Raw genomic sequence first — 20,129 nt, 5'->3', positions numbered from 1 at the left:
AGCACAAGAAGGAATCTTTGTTGGCTATGCAATGGATTCTCACGCCTATAGATTCTTCAACAAGTCAAATGGGCGAGTTGTGGAATCTTGTGATGTGACATTCGATGAAGATGATAGATCTTTGGAGGAGCTAAGTACTTCTTGTGAGAAAGGAGATGCAATTCCCCCGATGCCGTAGGAAGGATGGGTGTTGGCATTCGGCGACCTCAAGAGCTACCTTATATCAGTACCGGGGAAGGACCAACTTCCACCCTAGTGTAGTCATCTACACCACAAGGCCAAGCTTCTTCCATTGATCAAACAAGTGCAAGCCAACCACTACAACAACCTCAAGTTCGACATCAACAACAACAACAACAAGCACAAGCTAATCTACAACAACAACCACCACCAAGTGATCAAGGCCAAGCTTCAAGTTCTACACCGAATGGCCCGAGGACAAATGTTCCAGATAATACTTTTCCCAATTCCTCCGAGTCATCCGGCTCTCATGATGATGATGATGATGATGCCCCTACAACAACGTGTTGGAGATATGCCCGAGAGGCAATAATAATATAGTTATTGTTATATCTTAGTGTTCATGATAAATGTTTACACTCCATGCTATAATTATATTAACCGGAAACATTAATACATGTGTGTTGTGTAAACAACCAGAGTCCCTAGTAAGCCTCTCATTTAACTAGCTTGTTGATTAATAGATGATCATGGTTTCATGATCATGAACATAGGATGTTATTAATAACAAGATCATATCATTAGGTGAATGATGTGATGGACACACCCATAGTAAGCATAGCATGAGATCAAGTCATTAAGTTCCACTTGCTATAAGCTTTCGATACATAGTTACCTAGTCCTTCGACCACGAGATCATGTAAATCACTTACACCAGAAGGATGCATTGATTACATCAAACGTCATTGCGTAAATGGGTGGTTATAAAGATGGGATTAAGTATTCAGAAAGTGTGAGTTGAGGCATATGGATCAAGAGTGGGATTTGTCCATCCCGATGATGGATAGATATACTCTGGGCCCTCTCGGTGGAATGTCGTCGGATTAGCTCGCAAGCATGTGACTACGTCACAGGAGATAACATACCACGGTACGAGTAAAGAGTACTTGTCGGTAACGAGGTTGAACTATGTATGGAGATACCGATGATCGAACCTCGGACAAGTAAAGTATCGCGTGACAAAGGGAATCGGTATCGTATGTGAATGGTTCTTTCGATCACGAAGTCATCGTTGAATATGTGGGAGCTATTATGGATCTCCAGGTCCCGCTATTAGTTATTGATCGGATAGGAGTCTCGATCATGTCCGCATATTTCTCGAACCGTAGGGTGACACACTTAAGGTTTGATGTCGTTATTAGTAGATATGGAATATGGAATGGAGTTCGAATGTTTTTCGGAGTCTCGGATGGGATCCAGGACATCACGAGGAGTTCCGGAATGGTCCGGAGAATAAGATTCATATATAGGAAGTCACTTTCCAAGTTTGTTAATGATCCGGTGCATTTATGGAAGGCGCTAGAATGTTCTAGAACCTTTCGGAAGAAATCACCATGGAAGGTGGAGTCCCAGAAGGACTCCACCAACCCTAGCCGGCCAACCAAAGGGGAAGGTGGACTCCATGGTGGACTCCACCTCCATGGTTGGCATAGGGGAAGGAAAGGGAGGAGTCCCACTTCCCCTAGGTTTCGCCCATATGGAAGGTTTTGAGTTGGACTCTTATTCGGATTTTGGGCAAACCCTTGGGAGTTCCACCTATATAAAGAGAGGGAGAGGGAGAAGGCTGGCTACCACTTGGCCGCACCACCAAGGGGCTCCCTGGCTGGCTCCCCAATCCCCCTCTCTCCCAAACCCTAGCTACTCCCTCCTCCTTCTTCTCCCGCAGCGCTTACGGCGAAGTCCTGCCGGAGATCTCCACCACCACCGTCACCACGCCGTCGTGCTGGCGGGATTCCGAGGAGGATCTACTACATCCGCTGCCCGCTGGAACAGGGAGAAGGACGTCGTCATCAACACCGAACGTGTGACCGAGTATGGAGGTGCTGCCCGACTGTGGCACCGTCAAGATCTTCTACGCGCTTTTGAAAGCGGCAAGTGATCGACTACATCAACCACGAGATCTAATCTTGTAGGCTTTGGTATCTTTGAGGGTTAGTCTCACATACATCTCGTTGCTACCATCTACTAGATTAGATCTTGGCTTGTTATTTGTTCTTGCGGTAGGAAATTTTTTGGTTTCTATGCTACGAATCCCTACACAACGATGATGCCCAAGGCGAGGACCCAAACCATGATGAAGATCAAGTGGCCCCACAAGAACCTTTCCAATGGAAAACACTCATCGTGAGGACACTACTACAAGACATTTGTGCCTCAAGTATCATTCCTTGCACAATGTCATTGGAGATCTAAAGAGCAAGGTTACAACCCGGAGGCAACTAGAAAACTTTAGTGAGCACCATGCCTTTGTATCTATGGTGGAACCACTCAAGGTCAATGATGCTCTTGAAGATCCCGATTGGTTGATATCAATGCAAGAGGAACTCAACAACTTCAAGAGGAATGATGTGTGGACTCTCATGAAGCGACCCGGTCAATGCCGCAACTTTATCGGCACCAAATGGGTCTTCAAGAACAAGCAAGATGAACACGTCATCGTCATCCGCAACAAAGCAAGATTGGTGGCACAAGGCTATTCTCAAGTTGAAGGCGTGGACTTTGGCGAAACCTTTGCACCCGTTGCAAGGCTCGAGTCCATCCGTATATATCCTTTTAGCCTTTGCCGCTCACCATGGCTTCAAGCTCCAACAAATGGACGTAAATAGTTTTTTCCTTAATGGTCCTTTACATGAGGAGGTGTATGTGAAGCAACCCCCGGGGTTCGAGGACCCCCATTTCCCGGACCATGTCTTCAAGCTCAAAAAGGCTCTATATGGTCTCAAACAAGCTCCTAGAGCTTGGTATGAGCACCTAAGGGAATTGCTTGAAGACCGTGGTTTCGAAGTGGGGAAAATCGATCCCACTCTTTTTACTAATAAAGTCAATGGGGAGCTCTTCATATGCCAACTTTATGTAGATGACATCTTATTTGGCTCAACTAACACAAAGTTTAATGATGAGTTTGCTAAGTTGATGACTAATAGGTTTGAGATGTCAATGATGTGGGAACTCAAGTACTTCCTTGGATCCGAGATCAAGCAAATGCGTCAAGGAACCTTCATCAATCAAGCAAAGTACATTCAAGACATGCTCAAGCGCTTCGATATGAAGGGGGCCAATGGTATAGGAACCCCAATGCATTTAAAGTGCCAACTCTCCCTTGACGAGACCGGCAAGGCGGTGGACCCCAAGCTCTACCATTCGATGATAGGTTCGCTTCTTTACCTTTGTGCTTCTCGTTCGGACATTATGTTGAATGTTGGTATGTGCGCACGGTTTCAAGCAAATCCAAAGGAAAGCCACATCATGGCGGTGAAGAGGATCTTTCGATATTTAGTTGATACCCCAAATTCCGGACTATGGTACCCAAGGGACACGGACTTCTCATTGGTTGGCTTCACCGACTCCGATTTGGTGGGAGACAAGGTTGATAGGAAGTCTACATCCGGAGCTTGTCACTTTCTTAGGATATCTTTGGTGTGTTGGTCCTCGAAGAAGCAAAATTGTGTCTCCGTCTCTACCGTGGAAGCCGAGTATGTTGCCGCGGCGAGTAGTTGTGCTCAAATCTTATGGATGAGGCAAACCTTGCGGGATTATGGACTTGAGTATAGCAAGGTCCCTCTTTTGTGTGACAATGAGAGCGCCATCAAGATCGCCTACAATCAGGTTCTCCATGGCAAGACGAAGCACATTGAGATAAGGAATCACTTCATTCGGGATCACATTTCTCCAGGAGATATTGTCCTATCCTTCATTGGCACCAAGGAGCAATTGGCGGACATCTTCACAAAGCCCTTGGATGAGAAGAGTTTCATTGAGTTGAGGCATGAGCTAAATATCATAGATCCATCGAACTTCGCTTGACCGACGTGCACACGTACCACTCTTTAGCTAAATGTCTTGATGGAAAGCACGCATGAACATAGGGGGAGTGCGGTTTAAACTTATTGAGCTATCCCTCCCCCCCCCATAATGCATAAACAAACCCAAAACATACTCTATTTGTCAACTAAGTGACTAATGAGCTTCATGTTGAGTCTTAGTGGTGAGTCCTAGATACATCTACGCAACCTCACACTATTATACTCTTACACGGTGGCCTCGGCCACCAAGCTCCTCCTTGAGGAGTTTTTGGTTCTCTTTGGTTCTTTTTGACTTTCTTTGATCTTCTTTTGTTTTCTTTCCTATTTGCTTTTGGTTTTCCCTTTTTCCATGTTCTTTGTGGGAGATTCACCCAAGCTAGGCTTTTCATGATTGACTCTGTCAAGCTTGGTTGAGTAGTACCCTAACAGTTTCTCCATTTAATCCTAAGCCAATACCCACGTCTTGAGCCATTTCTGTCTAAAAGCACAAGCCTACACCATAATCTGGTTTTTTCTGAACTTGGAGCCCGGTACTACTGGTGGTCGGGTGATGGCGTGTAACTCACACGTTCGTTGGGAACCCCAAGAGGAAGGTATGATGCACACAGCAGCAAGTTTTCCCTCAGAAAGAAACCAAGGTTTATCGAACCAGGAGGAGCCAAGAAGCACGTTGAAGGTTGATGGCGGCGGGATGTAGTGCGGCGCAACACCGGGGATTCCGGCGCCAACGTGGAACCTGCACAACACAACCAAAGTACTTTGCCCCAACGAAACAGGTGAGGTTGTCAATCTCACCGGCTTGATGTAACAAAGGATTAGATGTATAGTGTGGATGATGATTGTTTGCATAAAACAGTAGAACAAGTATTGCAGTAGATTGTATTCGATGTAAAAGAATGGACCGGGGTCCACAGTTCACTAGAGGTGTCTCTCCCATAAGATAAATAGCATGTTGGGTGAACAAATTACCGTCGGGCAATTGACAAATAGAGAGGGCATAACAATGCACATACATGATATGATGAATATTGTGAGATTTAATTGGGCATTACGACAAAGTACATAGACCGCTATCCAACATGCATCTATGCCTAAAAAGTCCACCTTCAGGTTATCATCCGAACCCCTTCCAGTATTAAGTTGCAAACAACAGACAATTGCATTAAGTATGGTGCGTAATGTAATCAATAACTACATCCTCAGACATAGCATCAATGTTTTATCCCTTGTGGCAACAGCACATCCACAACCTTAGAACTTTCTGTCACTGTCCCAGATTTAATGGAGGCACTCCCTCTTGGAGTTAAGAGCAAAAACTTGGCCAGAGCCTCTACTAATAACGGAGAGCATGCAAGATCATAAACAACACATAGGTAATAGATTGATAATCAACATAACATAGTATTCTCTATCCATCGGATCCCGACAAACACAACATATAGAATTACAGATAGATGATCTTGATCATGTTAGGCAGCTCATAAGATCCGACAATGAAGCACATGAGGAGAATACAACCATCTAGCTACTGCTATGGACCCATAGTCCAGGGGTGAACTACTCACTCATCACTCTGGAGGCGACCATGGCAGTGAAGAGTCCTCCGGGAGATGATTCCCCTCTCCGGCAGGGTGCCGGAGGTGATCTCCAGAATCCCCCGAGATGGGATTGGCGGCGGCGGCGTCTCGCAAGGTTTTCCGTATCGTGGCTCTCGGTACTGGGGGTTTCGTGATGAAGGCTTTAAGTAGGCGGAAGGGCAACGCGGGGGGCCACACGAGGGCCCCACACGCCAGGGCCGCACGGCCAAGGGCCAGGCCGCGCCGCCCTGTTCTGTCGGCGCCTCGTGGACCCACTTCCTTTCCCCCTCGGTCTTCCGGAAGCTTCGTGCAAAAATAGGACCCTGGGCGTTGATTTCGTCCAATTCCGAGAATATTTCTTTTGTAGGATTTCTGAAACCAAAAACAGCAGAAAACAGCAAATGGCTCTTTGGCATCTCGTTAATAGGTTAGTGCCGGAAAATGCATAAATACGACATATAATGTGTATAAAACATGTAGATATCATCAATAATGTGGCATGGAACATAAGAAATTATCGATACGTCGGAGACGTATCAGCATCCCCAAGCTTAGTTCTGCTCGTCCCGAGCAGTGTAAACGATAACAAAGATAATTTCTGGAGTGACATGCCATCATAACCCTGATCATACTATTGTAAGCATATGTAATGAATGCAGCGATCAAAACAATGGTAATGACATGAGTAAACAACTGAATCATAAAGCAAAGATTTTTCATGAATAGTACTTAAAGACAAGCATCAATAAGTCTTGCATAAGAGTTAACTCATAAAGCAATAAATCAAAGTAAAGGTATTGAAGCAACACAAAGGAAGATTAAGTTTCAGCGGTTGCTTTCAACTTATAACATGTATATCTCATGGATAATTGTCAACATAGAGAAATATAAAAAGTGCAATATGCAAGTATGTAGGAATCAATGCATAGGAATCAATGCACAGTTCACACAAGTGTTTGCTTCTTGAGGTGGAGAGAAATAGGTGAACTGACTCAACATAAAAGTAAAAGAAAGGTCCTTCGCAGAGGAAAGCATCGATTGCTATATTTGTGCTAGAGCTTTTATTTTGAAAACAAGAAACAATTTTGTCAACGGTAGTAATAAAGCATATGTATCATGTAAATTATATCTTACAAGTTGCAAGCCTCATGCATAGTATACTAATAGTGCCCGCACCTTGTCCTAATTAGCTTGAACTACCGGGATCATCGCAATACACATGTTTTAACCAAGTGTCACAAAGGGGTACCTCCATGCCGCCTGTACAAAGGTCTAAGGAGAAAGCTCGCATTTTGGATTTCTCGCTTTTGATTATTCTCAACTTAGACATCCATACCGGGACAACATGGACAACAGATAATGGACTCCTCTTTAATGCATAAGCATGTAGCAACAATTAGTGTTCTCATATGAGATTGAGGATATATGTCCAAAACTCGAAACTTCCACCATGATTCATGGCTTTAGTTAGCGGCCAAATGTTCTTCTCTAACAATATGCATGCTCTAACCATTAAAGTGGTAGATCTCCCTTACTTCAGACAAGACGTACATGCATAGCAACTCACATGATATTCAACAAAGAGTAGTTGATGGCGTCCCCGAAGCATGGTTATCGCACAACAAGCAACTTAATAAGAGATAAAGTGCATAAGTACATATTCAATACCACAATAGTTTTTAAGCTATTTGTCCCATGAGCTATATATTGTAAAGGTAAAGAATGGAAATTTTAAAGGTAGCACTCAAGCAATTTACTTTGGAATGGCGGAGAAATACCATGTAGTAGGTAGGTATGGTGGACACAAATGGCATAGTGGTTGGCTCAAGGATTTTGGATGCATGAGAAGTATTCCCTCTCGATACAAGGTTTAGGCTAGCAAGGTTATTTGAAACAAACACAAGGATGAACCAGTGCAGCAAAACTCACATAAAAGACATATTGTAAACATTATAAGACTCTACACCGTCTTCCTTGTTGTTCAAAACTCAATACTAGAAATTATCTAGACTTTAGAGAGACCAAATATGCAAACCAAATTTAGCAAGCTCTAGGTGTTTCTTCATTAATGGGTGCAAAGTATATGATGCAAGAGCTTAAACATGAGCACAACAATTGCCAAGTATCAAATTATTCAAGACATTTTAGAATTACTACATGTAGCATTTCCCGATTCCAACCATATAACAATTTAACGAAGAAGATTCAACCTTCGCCATGAATACTATGAGTAAAGCCCAAGGACATATTTGTCCATACGCAACAGCGGAGCGTGTCTCTCTCCCACACAATGAATGCTAGGATCCATTTTATTCAAACAAAAACAAAAACAAACTGACGCTCCAAGCAAAGTACATAAGATGTGATGGAATAAAAATATAGTTTCAGGGGAGGAACCTGCTAATGTTGTCGATGAAGAAGGAGATGCCTTTGGCATCCCCAAGCTTAGACGCTTGAGTCTTCTTAAAATATGCAGGGGTAAACCACCGGGGCATCCCCAAGCTTAGAGCTTTCACTCTCCTTGATCATATTGTATCATCTCCTCTCTTGATCCTTGAAAACTTTCTCCACACCAAACTCGAAACAACTCATTAGAGGGTTAGTGTACAATAAAAATTAACATGTTCAGAGGTGACAAAATCATTCTTAACACTTCTGGACATTGTATAAAGCTACTGGACATTAATGGAACAAAAAAATTCATCCATCATAGCAAAAGAGGCAATGCGAAATAAAAGGCAGAATCTGTCAAAACAGAACAGTCCGTAAAGATGGATTTTATTGAGGCACCAGAATTGCTCAAATGAAAATGCTCAAATTGAATGAAAGTTGCGTACATATCTGAGGATCACGCACGTAAATTGGCATATTTTTCTGAGCTACCGACAGAGAGGCAGGCCGAAATTCGTGACAGCAAAGAAATCATGCTATCGCGCAGTAATCCAAATCTAGTATGAACCTTACTATCAAAGACTTTACTTGGCACAACGATGCACAAAACTAAGATAAGGAGAGGTTGCTACAGTATTAAACAACTTCCAAGACTCAAATATAAAACAAAAATACTGTAGTAAAAACATGGGTTGTCTCCCATAAGCACTTTTCTTTAACGCCTTTCAGCTAGGCGCAGAAAGTGTGTATCAAGTGTTATCAAGAGACGAAGCACCAACATCATAATTTGTTCTAATAATAGAATCAAAAGGTAACTTCATTCTCTTTCTAGGTAAGTGTTCCATACCTTTCTTGAGAGGAAATTGATATTTAATATTACCTTCCTTCATATCAATGGTAGCTCCAACGGTTCGAAGAAAAGGTCTTCCCAATATAATGGGGCAAGATGCATTGCATTCAATATCCAAGACAACAAAATCAACGGGGACAAGGTTATTGTTAACGGTAATGCGAACATTGTCAACTCTCCCCAAAGGTTTCTTTATAGCATTATCAACAAGATTAACATCCAAATAACAATTTTTCAATGGTGGCAAGTCAAGCATATTATAAATTTTCTTAGGCATAACGGAAATACTTGCACCAAGATCACATAAAGCATTACAATCAAAGTTATTGACCTTCATCTTAATGATGGGCTCCCAACCATCCTCTAGCTTTCTAGGAATAGAAGTTTCAAGTTTTAGTTTCTCTTCTCTAGCTTTTATGAGAGCATTTGTAATATGTTTTGTGAAAGTCAAGTTTATAGCACTAGCATTGGGACTCTTAGCAAGTTTTTGTAAGAACTTTATAACTTCAGAGATGTGGCAATCATCAAAATCCAAACCATTATAATCTAAAGCAATGGGATCATCATCCCCAATGTTGGAAAAAATTTCAGCAGTTTTATCACGAGCGGTTTCAGCAGTTTTAGCAGTTTCGGGCAATTTTGCGGGCTTTGCACTAGGAGTAGTAACATTGCCAACACCAATTATTTTATCATTGATAGTAGGAGGTGCAGCAACATGTGAATCATTAACATTACTAGTGGTGGTAATAGTCCAAACTTTAGCTACATTATTCTTTTTAGCTAGTTTTTCATCTTCTTCTCTTTCCCACCTAGCATGCAATTCGGCCATCAATCTTATATTCTCATTAATTCTAACTTGGATGGCATTTGCTGTAGTAACAATTTTATTTTCAATATCCTTATTAGGCATAACTTTCGATTTCAAAAGATCAACATCGGAGGCAAGACTATCAACCTTAGAAGCGAGAATATCAATTTTATTGAGCTTTTCCTCAACAGATTTGTTAAAAGCAGTTTGTGTACTAATAAATTCTTTAAGCATAGCTTCAAGTCCAGGGGGTGTGTTCCTATTATTGTTGTAAGAATTCCCATAAGAATTACCATAACCGTTACCATTATTATAAGGATATGGTCTATAGTTATTACTAGAATTGTTCCGATAAGTATTGTTGTTGAAATTATTATTTTTAATGAAGTTTACATCAACATGTTCTTCTTGGGCAACCAATGAAGCTAACGGAACATTATTAGGATCAACATTAGTCCTATCATTCACAAGCATAGACATAATAGCATCAATCTTATCACTCAAGGAAGAGGTTTCTTCGACAGAATTTACCTTCTTACCTTCTGGAGCTCTTTCCGTGTGCCATTCAGAGTAATTAATCATCATATTATCAAGGAGCTTTGTTGATTCACCAAGAGTGATGGACATAAAGGTACCTCCAGCATCTGAATCCAATAGATTCCGCGAAGAAAAGTTTAGTCCTGCATAAAAGGTTTGGATGATCATCCAAGTAGTCAGTCCATGGGTTGGGCAATTTTTAACCAAAGATTTCATTCTTTCCCAAGCTTGTGCAACATGCTCATTATCCAATTGTTTAAAATTCATTATGCTACTTCTCAAAGATATAATTTTAGCAGGGGGATAATATCTACCAATAAAAGCATCCTTGCATTTAGTCCATGAATCAATACTATTCTTAGGCAGAGATAGCAACCAATCTTTAGCTCTTGCTCTTAATGAGAAAGGAAACAATTTTAATTTTATAATGTCACCGTCTACATCTTTATACTTTTGCATTTCACCCAATTCAACAAAGTTATTGAGATGGGCAACAGCATCATCAGAACTAACACCAGAAAATTGCTCTCTCATAACAAGATTCAGTAAAGCAGGTTTAATTTCAAAGAATTCTGCTGTAGTAGCAGGTGGAGCAATAGGTGTGCATAAGAAATCATTATTATTTGTGGTTGTGAAGTCACACAACTTAGTATTTTCAGGAGTGGCCATTTTAGCAGTAGTAAATAAAGCAAACTAGATAAAATAAATGCAAGTAACTAATTTTTGTGTGTTTTCGATATAGAGTGCAAGACAGTAAATAAAGTAAAGCTAGCAACTAATTTTTTTGTGTTTTGATATAAGTGCAGCAAACAAGAAAGTAAATAAAGTAAAGCAAGACAAAAACAAAGTAAAGAGATTGGATTGTGGAGACTCCCCTTGCAGCGTGTCTTGATCTCCCCGGCAACGGCGCCAGAAAATATGCTTGATGGCGAGTAACTCACACGTTCGTTGGGAACCCCAAGAGGAAGGTATGATGCGCACAGCAGCAAGTTTTCCCTCAGAAAGAAACCAAGGTTTATCGAACCAGGAGGAGCCAAGAAGCACGTTGAAGGTTGATGGCGGCGGGATGTAGTGCGGCGCAACACCAGGGATTCTGGCGCTAACGTGGAACCTGCACAACACAACCAAAGTACATTGCCCCAACGAAACAGTGAGGTTGTCAATCTCACCGGCTTGCTGTAACAAAGGATTAGATGTATAGTGTGGATGATGATTGTTTGCAGAAAACAAGAGAACAAGTATTGCAGTAGATTGTATTCGATGTAAAAGAATGGACCGGGGTCCACAGTTCACTAGAGGTGTCTCTCCCATAAGATAAATAGCATGTTCGGTGAACAAATTACGATCGGGCAATTGACAAATAGAGAGGGCATAACAATGCACATACATGATATGATGAATATTGTGAGATTTAATTGGGCATTACGACAAAGTACATAGACCGCTATCCAGCATGCATCTATGCCTAAAAAGTCCACCTTCGGGTTATCATCCGAACCCCTTCCAGTATTAAGTTGCATACAACGAGACAATTGCATTAAGTATGGTGCGTAATGTAATCAATAACTACATCCTCGGACATAGCATCAATGTTTTATCCCTAGTGGCAACAAACACATCCACAACCTTAGAACTTTCTGTCACTGTCCTAGATTTAATGGAGGCATGAACCCACTATCGAGCATAAATACTCCCTCTTGGAGTTAAGAGCAAAAACTTGGCCAGAGCCTCTACTAATAACGGAGAGCATGCAAGATCATAAACAACACATAGGTAATAGATTGATAATCAACATAACATAGTATTCTCTATCCATCGGATCCCGACAAACACAACATATAGAATTACAGATAGATGATCTTGATCATGTTAGGCAGCTCACAAGATCCGACAATGAAGCACATGAGGAGAAGACAACCATCTAGCTACTGCTATGGACTCATAGTCCAGGGGTGAACTACTCACTCATCACTCCGGAGGCGACCATGGCGGTGAAGAGTCCTCCGGGAGATGATTCCCCTCTCCGGCAGGGTGCCGGAGGTGATCTCCAGAATCCCCCGAGATGGGATTTGCGGCGGCGGCGTCTCAGTAAGGTGTTCCGTATCGTGGCTCTCGGTACTGGGGGTTTCGCGACGAAGGCTTTAAGTAGGCGGAAGGGCAACGCGGGGGGCCACACGAGGGCCCCACACGCCAGGGCCGCGCAGCCAAGGGCCAGGCCGCGCCGCCCTGTTGTGTCGGCGCCTCGTGGACCCACTTCCTTTCCTTCTCGGTCTTCTGGAATCTTCGTGCAAAAATAGGACCCTGGGCGTTGATTTCGTCCAATTCCGAGAATATTTCTTTTGTAGGATTTCTGAAACCAAAAACAGCAGAAAACAACAACTGGCTCTTCGGCATCTCGTTAATAGGTTAGTGCCGGAAAATGCATAAATACGACATATAATGTGTATAAAACATGTAGATATCATCAATAATGTGGCATGGAAGATAAGAAATTATCGATACGTCGGAGACGTATCATCGGGCCGGTACTACCGCCCATGTGCAGTGTCGTGACGACTGTCAGGAATTTTCCCTGGAGCGGTATTACCGCCCGAGGTACCGGGTAAGTACCGGAAAGCGGTACAACCGCTCATGCGAGCGGTACTACCGCTTTCGACTTTGACTTAAGGTACCGGGTGGGGACAGATATAAACAAATCCATCACTTTCCCCCACCCACCTCAAGTCAACGGCGACTACAAGCTCGAAGAACCCGAGGAGACCGCCCCCGATCTCCTCCTCCGGCCATCCCCGGTCAAATCTCCTCCGTGGAGAAGCTTCCCCACCTCCTTCTCCATCATGTCCTCTGGTATGAACTCGAACCTCTCTCTCTAGGGTTTGTTGGATTCCCGAGATGTAGGTTAGGGTTTGTTGGAGTTCTTGGTGGAGAATCACCCTAGAAAGCTTTTCATGTAGAGGGATACTAGCTAGCAACACTATGTGAAACTTTGTGCCTCTATGCCATGAATCTCGACCTAGATCTAGTGGTGATGTGCTCGAGCGGTAGTACCGGTCATTCGTGACCGGTACTACCGGTTCAAGCGGTACTACCGAGCTAGGTTGCGGTACTACCGCTACATGCAGTTTCACTTGTGTTGCTTGTTAGTGTCCTTTTGCGCTGCAATTCCGAGGCTTGTGCACTTATCCCCTACTCCCCTACAACCTATGTTGTTCACAGGTCCATCCAAGTCCCATAGCGGCGCCAAGGTCAAGCCTCCTTCTCGTCGTCACCAAGGACCACCAAGCGTCAAAGGGCAGTAGCAGCAGCTAGCTAGAGGACCACCCCGGGTCCCCAAAAACCTATGAGTGGACTCACAAAGTCCCAATTCTTGGAGGTGAGGGGAGCCAACCCCTACTTGGTGCCAAGGAATCCTCGTCTATGCCCCAAAAACTACTTCTACCACGCCAATCAAGAGAGGATTTACAATGAAGTCTATGGGGCAAAGGAGTTCAATTGTTGCCCCCAATTTTCCATCAACATGGACAAGCTCCGCTCTAAGCCCGAATACATTGGGGAGACTCTTGAGATATGCGAAGAACAAGGACTTGTCCCCTTGATGGCCTTCACCCACAACTGCTCCAAAGAGGTGATATGTCAATTCTATGCCACCATGGTGTTCCTCCAAGAAGAGTCTAGTGTCCGTTCTATCAAGTGGATGACCAAGGAGCATGTGATGGAGGCCACTTGGGATGAGTTTGCAAGGGGCCTTGGCTATCAACTTCCTGGCAATGATATCAACTACTTCTGGATCCACCTTCAACACACGCCAATGAGCAAGAACAAGATGACCAACCTCTACCTCCCCGGGAGAATGATGTGCGGAAGTGCCTATTACCCCCTTCCCACCTACGACATCATGAATCGCATCTACCGCAACACCATCAACCCCAAGCACACCAACCAAGATGAAGTGCATGGCTTTCTTTTGAACCTCCTTGTGCACACTTATGAGTTGAAGGGCAGCGGCAAGCAATTGGACATCATGGACTACATTTGGCATGAGATGCAAGATTGTGCCTTCCTCCGCAAGCTTCCCCAATATGCACCATACATCATGAGGCTCATTTGCCTCAAGTAGGATGCCGCTGGCCGTGGAGACCTCCTAGAACAAAGCTACCCCATCACTATCCACAAGGAGCGCAGCCCCGCCGTCAAGAATCACTCTCTCCCAAGGTATGGAAAGAATTCCCCCAAGGACAAGGAGGAGGAAGAGGCCGATAGTGATGAGTCCGACTTTGTTGCCCAACTCTGTCAAGACCAAAGGCCTCTTCACCAAGCTCACCGCTCGCCTCAAGAAGACCTATTGCTTCACGGAGGACCTCCAAGATAAGATGTATCAAGCCCACCACGAGAACAAGAAGATTCGTCAAACGCCAAAAGGCTATGATGAGACACATGGGTCTCCCCGTCTCCGAGGGCTCCGAGGACAACATCACCCCTCCCGGTGAGTCGAAGTCCAAGCACACTTGGACGAGCTCCGAATAGTCCATCCCCGAGCGCATCGTTCGCCCCTCTCAACCACGTCACGGCAAGGGCCCCGTTGAAGACGAAGACGACGATGAGGAGGACGAGGAGGACGAGCAAATGCATGGTGATGATGAGGACGAGGAGGACGAGGAAGATGAAGACGAGGACGATGATGATGAGTCATCTCCTTGGGGCGTTAGCATGACTCCTCTCCCTTTTTGGTGTTCCGATGCCAATGGGGGAGAAGTTGATCTATTAGGGCGGGTATTTGCATGGGGATGCCAAGGGCTTGGTGCTTCATTTTGGTTTTTTGGCCTTGGCATCATGTTTTACCCCTAGTTATTCGAGAACTTATTCGTATGCTTGCTACTCTATTCGTGGATCTCCCCCGATTTGTAATAAGACCTATTCGTGGTAGCCTATATTGGTTTTCAGTTTTCATCTATTGTGGCTACGCCAATTCTATGGAGGAATTACTATTGGAAGTTTGGGTTTTCTCAAGGCAAAGGTATGACAAATTCACCCAAAGCTTTTTGCATTTATCATGTGTTGCCTCCATAGTGTGCATATGCTATATGAATATGTCATTTATCCTTGTTGCATATGTGCATGGTTTGTAGAATTTAGGGGGGGTTATATCTCTAGGATATGTGTATGTGTATTCAAATGAATATTCCAATTATGCACACGTCTAGGGGGAGCTCCGTCTAGTTTTTGCAAATCTAGAATCTAATCATAATATCTTATGCTATATCGCAAATTCTTGTGTTGTCATCAAACACCAAAAAGGGGGAGATTGAAAGAGCAAGGTCTATACCTCGGGTTTTGTGTGTTTGATAACAACACTTGATTGAATTTAACCGTGTGCATAGATTGTCTTTGATAGATTTGCAGGTGCACGGTACCCTCGCTGAACACTTCATGGTCGGAAGACTGAAGCGTAGCTTATATGTTTTCTGGTTGTGTGTGTGTGTCGCAATGTGACGTTGTAGGAGAGGGAAAGAGAAATCTGCAGAATCTGCCTCATCGGTACTACCGGTACTAGGAGCGGTAGTACCGCTACCGTACTAGTACCACCATGAAGTATCGCTCCGGGTGTTTGCACGTGAAAAGTCCCACAATGTGAGTTATGGTACCTCTACGGTACCATGAGCGGAAGTACCGCTTGCAAGCGGTAGTTTCGGCATGGTACCGCTTAGGTACCGTAAGTCAAGTTACGACACTACCGCTTCGGTACCGCCGAGGTGTCGCTTGGAGTCCGGGGATCGCAGAGGCTGTTGCGGTACCTCGAGTGGTACCGCTAGCGGTACTACCGCTTCGAGCCCACGTGGAGAATCTGTGGGCTGATTTCAAACCCAGAGCGGTACTATCACTTGCCCAAGTGGTAGTACCAGTTGTGCGGGATCTGCACATAACGGTTGGATTTGGAGGGGCCTATAAAGGTGCCCCTTCTTCCCCAGCTCGATTTTATCTCTTCTCCTTCTCTCTCCTCCATTGTTGCTGAGCTCAAACCTTGAGGATCTTTCCACCTACCCAACCAATCTTTCCCAAACTTTGTGGAGTGGTGGAGGAGGCCCCAATCTATAGTTCTACCAAAAGAGAATTCACCAATACCAGCTAGTCCTTAGTGGATCTTGGAGTTAGGGTTCCTGTCATCGTGGCGAACAGACAGATGCCATAGGATGGCTTAAGTTGGGGCCGAATGGGCGCAAGAGGATTCGGGGGAGGGTTTTCGATTAGATAGGATGAACTTCCGGATGGTTTCCTCAAGAACTCAGCCAAAGGCAAAGGTAGAAGAAGAAACACACAAGGAAGAACTCTGCTCTAGATCTTTCTCTTCATTGATCTCAACAGGATACAGGTTTGCGCATACAAGGTTTTTTCTCTAGCTCGATCCTCCCGTGTACGGGTGTGCCCCCTCTCCTTATATAGGGGAGAGGGTGGCTTACAGAGGAAGAAACCCTAATGGCATCTTTGACTAGACAAACTACTTTACAAAGTTACTTTAATCATAGATGACACCGGGGCCTTCTTTAATCAGGGAGCCTGACGTCCTCCGGCTTCTTTCAGCGTCATCCTCTTCTTTATCGTCACGGCTTCGTTTAAAGCTACTTTGCTTAGCTCATCCTTGTCCTCTAGCTCTGGAGAAAATCTTTGACCAGTCCTGCCGACGTGCTACAGTGCACTTCTTACCGGTAGCCCGGTGTCTTCTTTATCCGGTTCCGGTATACCCCTCTTGGGGATACCGGCTTAGCTTTACTTAGCCAAGCACCTAACTTCATGCTCTGGTATAAACATTAAACCGGTATCTTGATGGCCTAAACCATCCGGTTTTGGCATGCCTTTGGCATACTAGGAACACCGGTACGTCTATCTCCATGCTATCCACCAGCATTGTTTGCTCCGGTATGGACGCAGCAGTCCCCGAGCTTGCCGGAACAGTCCCCGGGTTTCCTTCATCGATATCCATTGGTACCACATGTGATTCCGGTACGAAAATGGACTCCGATTCCGGACTCGGTTTGATTGATTGTACTCTTAAGTGTGCCAATGCTATTCCGGGAGGAATTTCTTGCCTAGATGAGCCCAGCTTGGACAAAGCATCCGCGGCTTCATTTTCCGCTCGTGGCATATGGTGAAACTCACAACCTTCAAAGAAGCCGGCAATCTTTTGCACGTGAAACCGGTATGAAGCCATGTTGGCATCTTTTGCGTCCTAATCTCCGGAACACTGTTGTACCACCAGATCTGAATCTCCGTAGCAAATGATCCGGTGTGCACCGATTTCTTTTGCGACCTTAAGCCCATGAATCAGAGCTTCGTACTCAGTGACATTGTTTGATGCCCTGAAATGTACTTGCAAAACATACCGGAGATGATCTCCCTTAGGTGAAGTAAGCACTATTCCGGCACCTAGACCCTCTTTGTGTTTGGATCCGTCAAAGTGCATCTTCCAGTATTCTATTCTTTGATCTGGTGGCTTGTATTGCATTTCCGCCCAATCAACCAAGAAATCAGCTAAAGCTTGTGATTTTATGGCATCTCTTCTTTCGTACACCGGTACATATGGTGATATCTGGATTGCCCACTTTGCAATCCTACCGCTAGCATCTTTGTTGCACATGATATCGGAGATGGGTGCCTCACTCACCACTTTCATGGGGTGCTCCTCAAAGTAGTGCTTAAGCTTCGTGGCGGCCATGAACATGCCATAGGTCATTTTCTGGAAGTGCGGGTAGTTTTGTTTTGAGAGGGAGAGCACTTCGCTCAGGTAGTATACCGGCCTCTGGACGGTCTTTCCTTCCTCTTCTCTTTCTACCACCACAACAACACTTACAACCCGGTTAGTTGCAGCTATGTACAACATGGGTTCTCTTTCCAAAGGTGAAGCCAGTATTGGTGCAGTGGCTAGCATTGTTTTTAGCTCTTCAAACGCCGCGTCTGCCTGAGGAGTCCAGACGAACGTATCGGATTTTTTCATGAGAGCATAGAGTGGCAGAGCTTTTTCTCCCAACCTGCTTATGAACCGGCTTAGCGATGCCAAGCTTCTGGTAAACTTTTGCACGTCCTTAAGATCTCGCTGTATTGTCATTCTTTCAATTGCCCGGATTTTTACCGGATTAACCTCAATGCCCCGGCTTGATACAACAAAGCCAAGCAGCTTGCCGGCGGGAACACCGAAGGTGCATTTTGCCGGATTGAGTTTCATCTGGAATCTTCTTAAGTTATCAAATGTTTGCCGGAGATCATCAATTAAGTTTTCTTTTGCCTTAGTTTTTACCACGACATCGTCCACATAGACTTGCACATTTTTTCCGATCTGATCAAACAAACATTTTTGCATACAGCGCTGGTACGTTGCACCAGCGTTGCGCAAACCAAAAGGCATAGTGACATAGCAATAAGCCCCGTGCGGGGTAATGAACGCAGCTTTTATTTGATCTTCCTTTTTCAGGGGGATTTGGTGGAAACCGGAATAAGCATCCAGGAAAGACAACAACTCACACCCAGCAGTGGAATCAATCACTTGATCGATCCGAGGTAAAGGGAAAGGGTCCTTTGGGCAAGCTTTGTTCAAGTTGGTGTAGTCGATGCACATGCGCCACACCTTTGGAGCTTTTGCTTCTAGGTTCTCATCTTTCTTCTTTTCGACCAGCACCGGATTGGCTAGCCACTCAGTATGCAGCACTTCCACGATGAAGCCGTGTTGCGGTCAGAAACCCACCGGCGGGCAGCGACGGGCAACACAGTAGAACCGGGAATCTCCCAGGACTGCGGCTGGCCCTGGTCCCTCCGAGCGACGGCCCGCAAAGCCTTCTGCACACACGTCCGATGCTGATGCAAGGGCGTGCCACCTGACCTATACCTGGTCAGGAAGGTGTTGGATGATGCCTCGCTTAGTTTCCTGCATGGCATACACGTAAACGTTAAATACGAGCCTCGATCGGCTCTCAAGTTGTCCCGTGAATCGGCTCAAAGAGCCGATCCACCCATGATACGTACGAGGTGTACGATCAGATGGTGGTCCTGCTTGATCAAGATAAAGCTGAAGCGACCTACTACGATTTGGGGTTTTCACCGCATAATCGGAACATCCTACTCGTGATCGAGCCTGGCGGCCACGCACGGTGATCGTAAACCGACAAGGCCTAAAAACCAACACGAAGTTGATCCTCGGAACATCCTGTCTAGGGATAGCAAACTACACCCTACGCGCCACTGGATCCTTCGACCCGTTTGTAAGGCCTAACGATGCAGATATTAAACTAATCCTTGAAGAACAAGGAGCAATCATAACGGACCGGATCTACTAAACGATGATCAAGCGGGGTGCCGCCCTTACACCCAAGATAGGCGTAAGGGCGGCTAGATGCCTAAGGGTTGCACGACGATAGCATATGACACGAAGAACAATGCTAACCCTAAAACATCTATGATAACTACGTTGCTCGCCATCAAAAAGGCTTCAGTACGAGCAATGCATGAACAAGGAATAAACGTGTGCTGCCTAGATCGCAAGATGCGATCTAGGCAGCATGGTGCTTACCCGGAAGAAACCCTCGAGACGGGGGAGTTGGCGATGCGCCGAGATTGGTTTGTGGTGAACGTGATTGTTGTTTCTTTCATAAACCCTAGATACATATTTATAGTCCGGGGGACTTTCTAATTCAGGCGTGCACCTAACCGTGCACGGGTTAAACTCTAACTTCTAAACGACACGTATCCTACTATGTTACAGATACACGGGCAATTAAGCCCAACTTCTTCGTGTCAGGCCGATTCAGAGATCCTCCACGCGTATACCCTTTAAGCCCATCTCACTTACGGCCCATCTCCTGATTTGGCCAAAATCTGGTGATAACACATGCCCCCTGGTTTTGGTAATGATAATTTCAAAACCACTGCTTTTTCCTTCA

This window comes from Lolium rigidum, chromosome 3 (genome assembly GCF_022539505.1).
Source record: "Lolium rigidum isolate FL_2022 chromosome 3, APGP_CSIRO_Lrig_0.1, whole genome shotgun sequence".
Taxonomy (NCBI): domain Eukaryota; kingdom Viridiplantae; phylum Streptophyta; class Magnoliopsida; order Poales; family Poaceae; genus Lolium; species Lolium rigidum.
The sequence above is the reverse complement of the archived record's forward strand: the minus strand, read 5'-3'. Positions refer to the sequence as shown.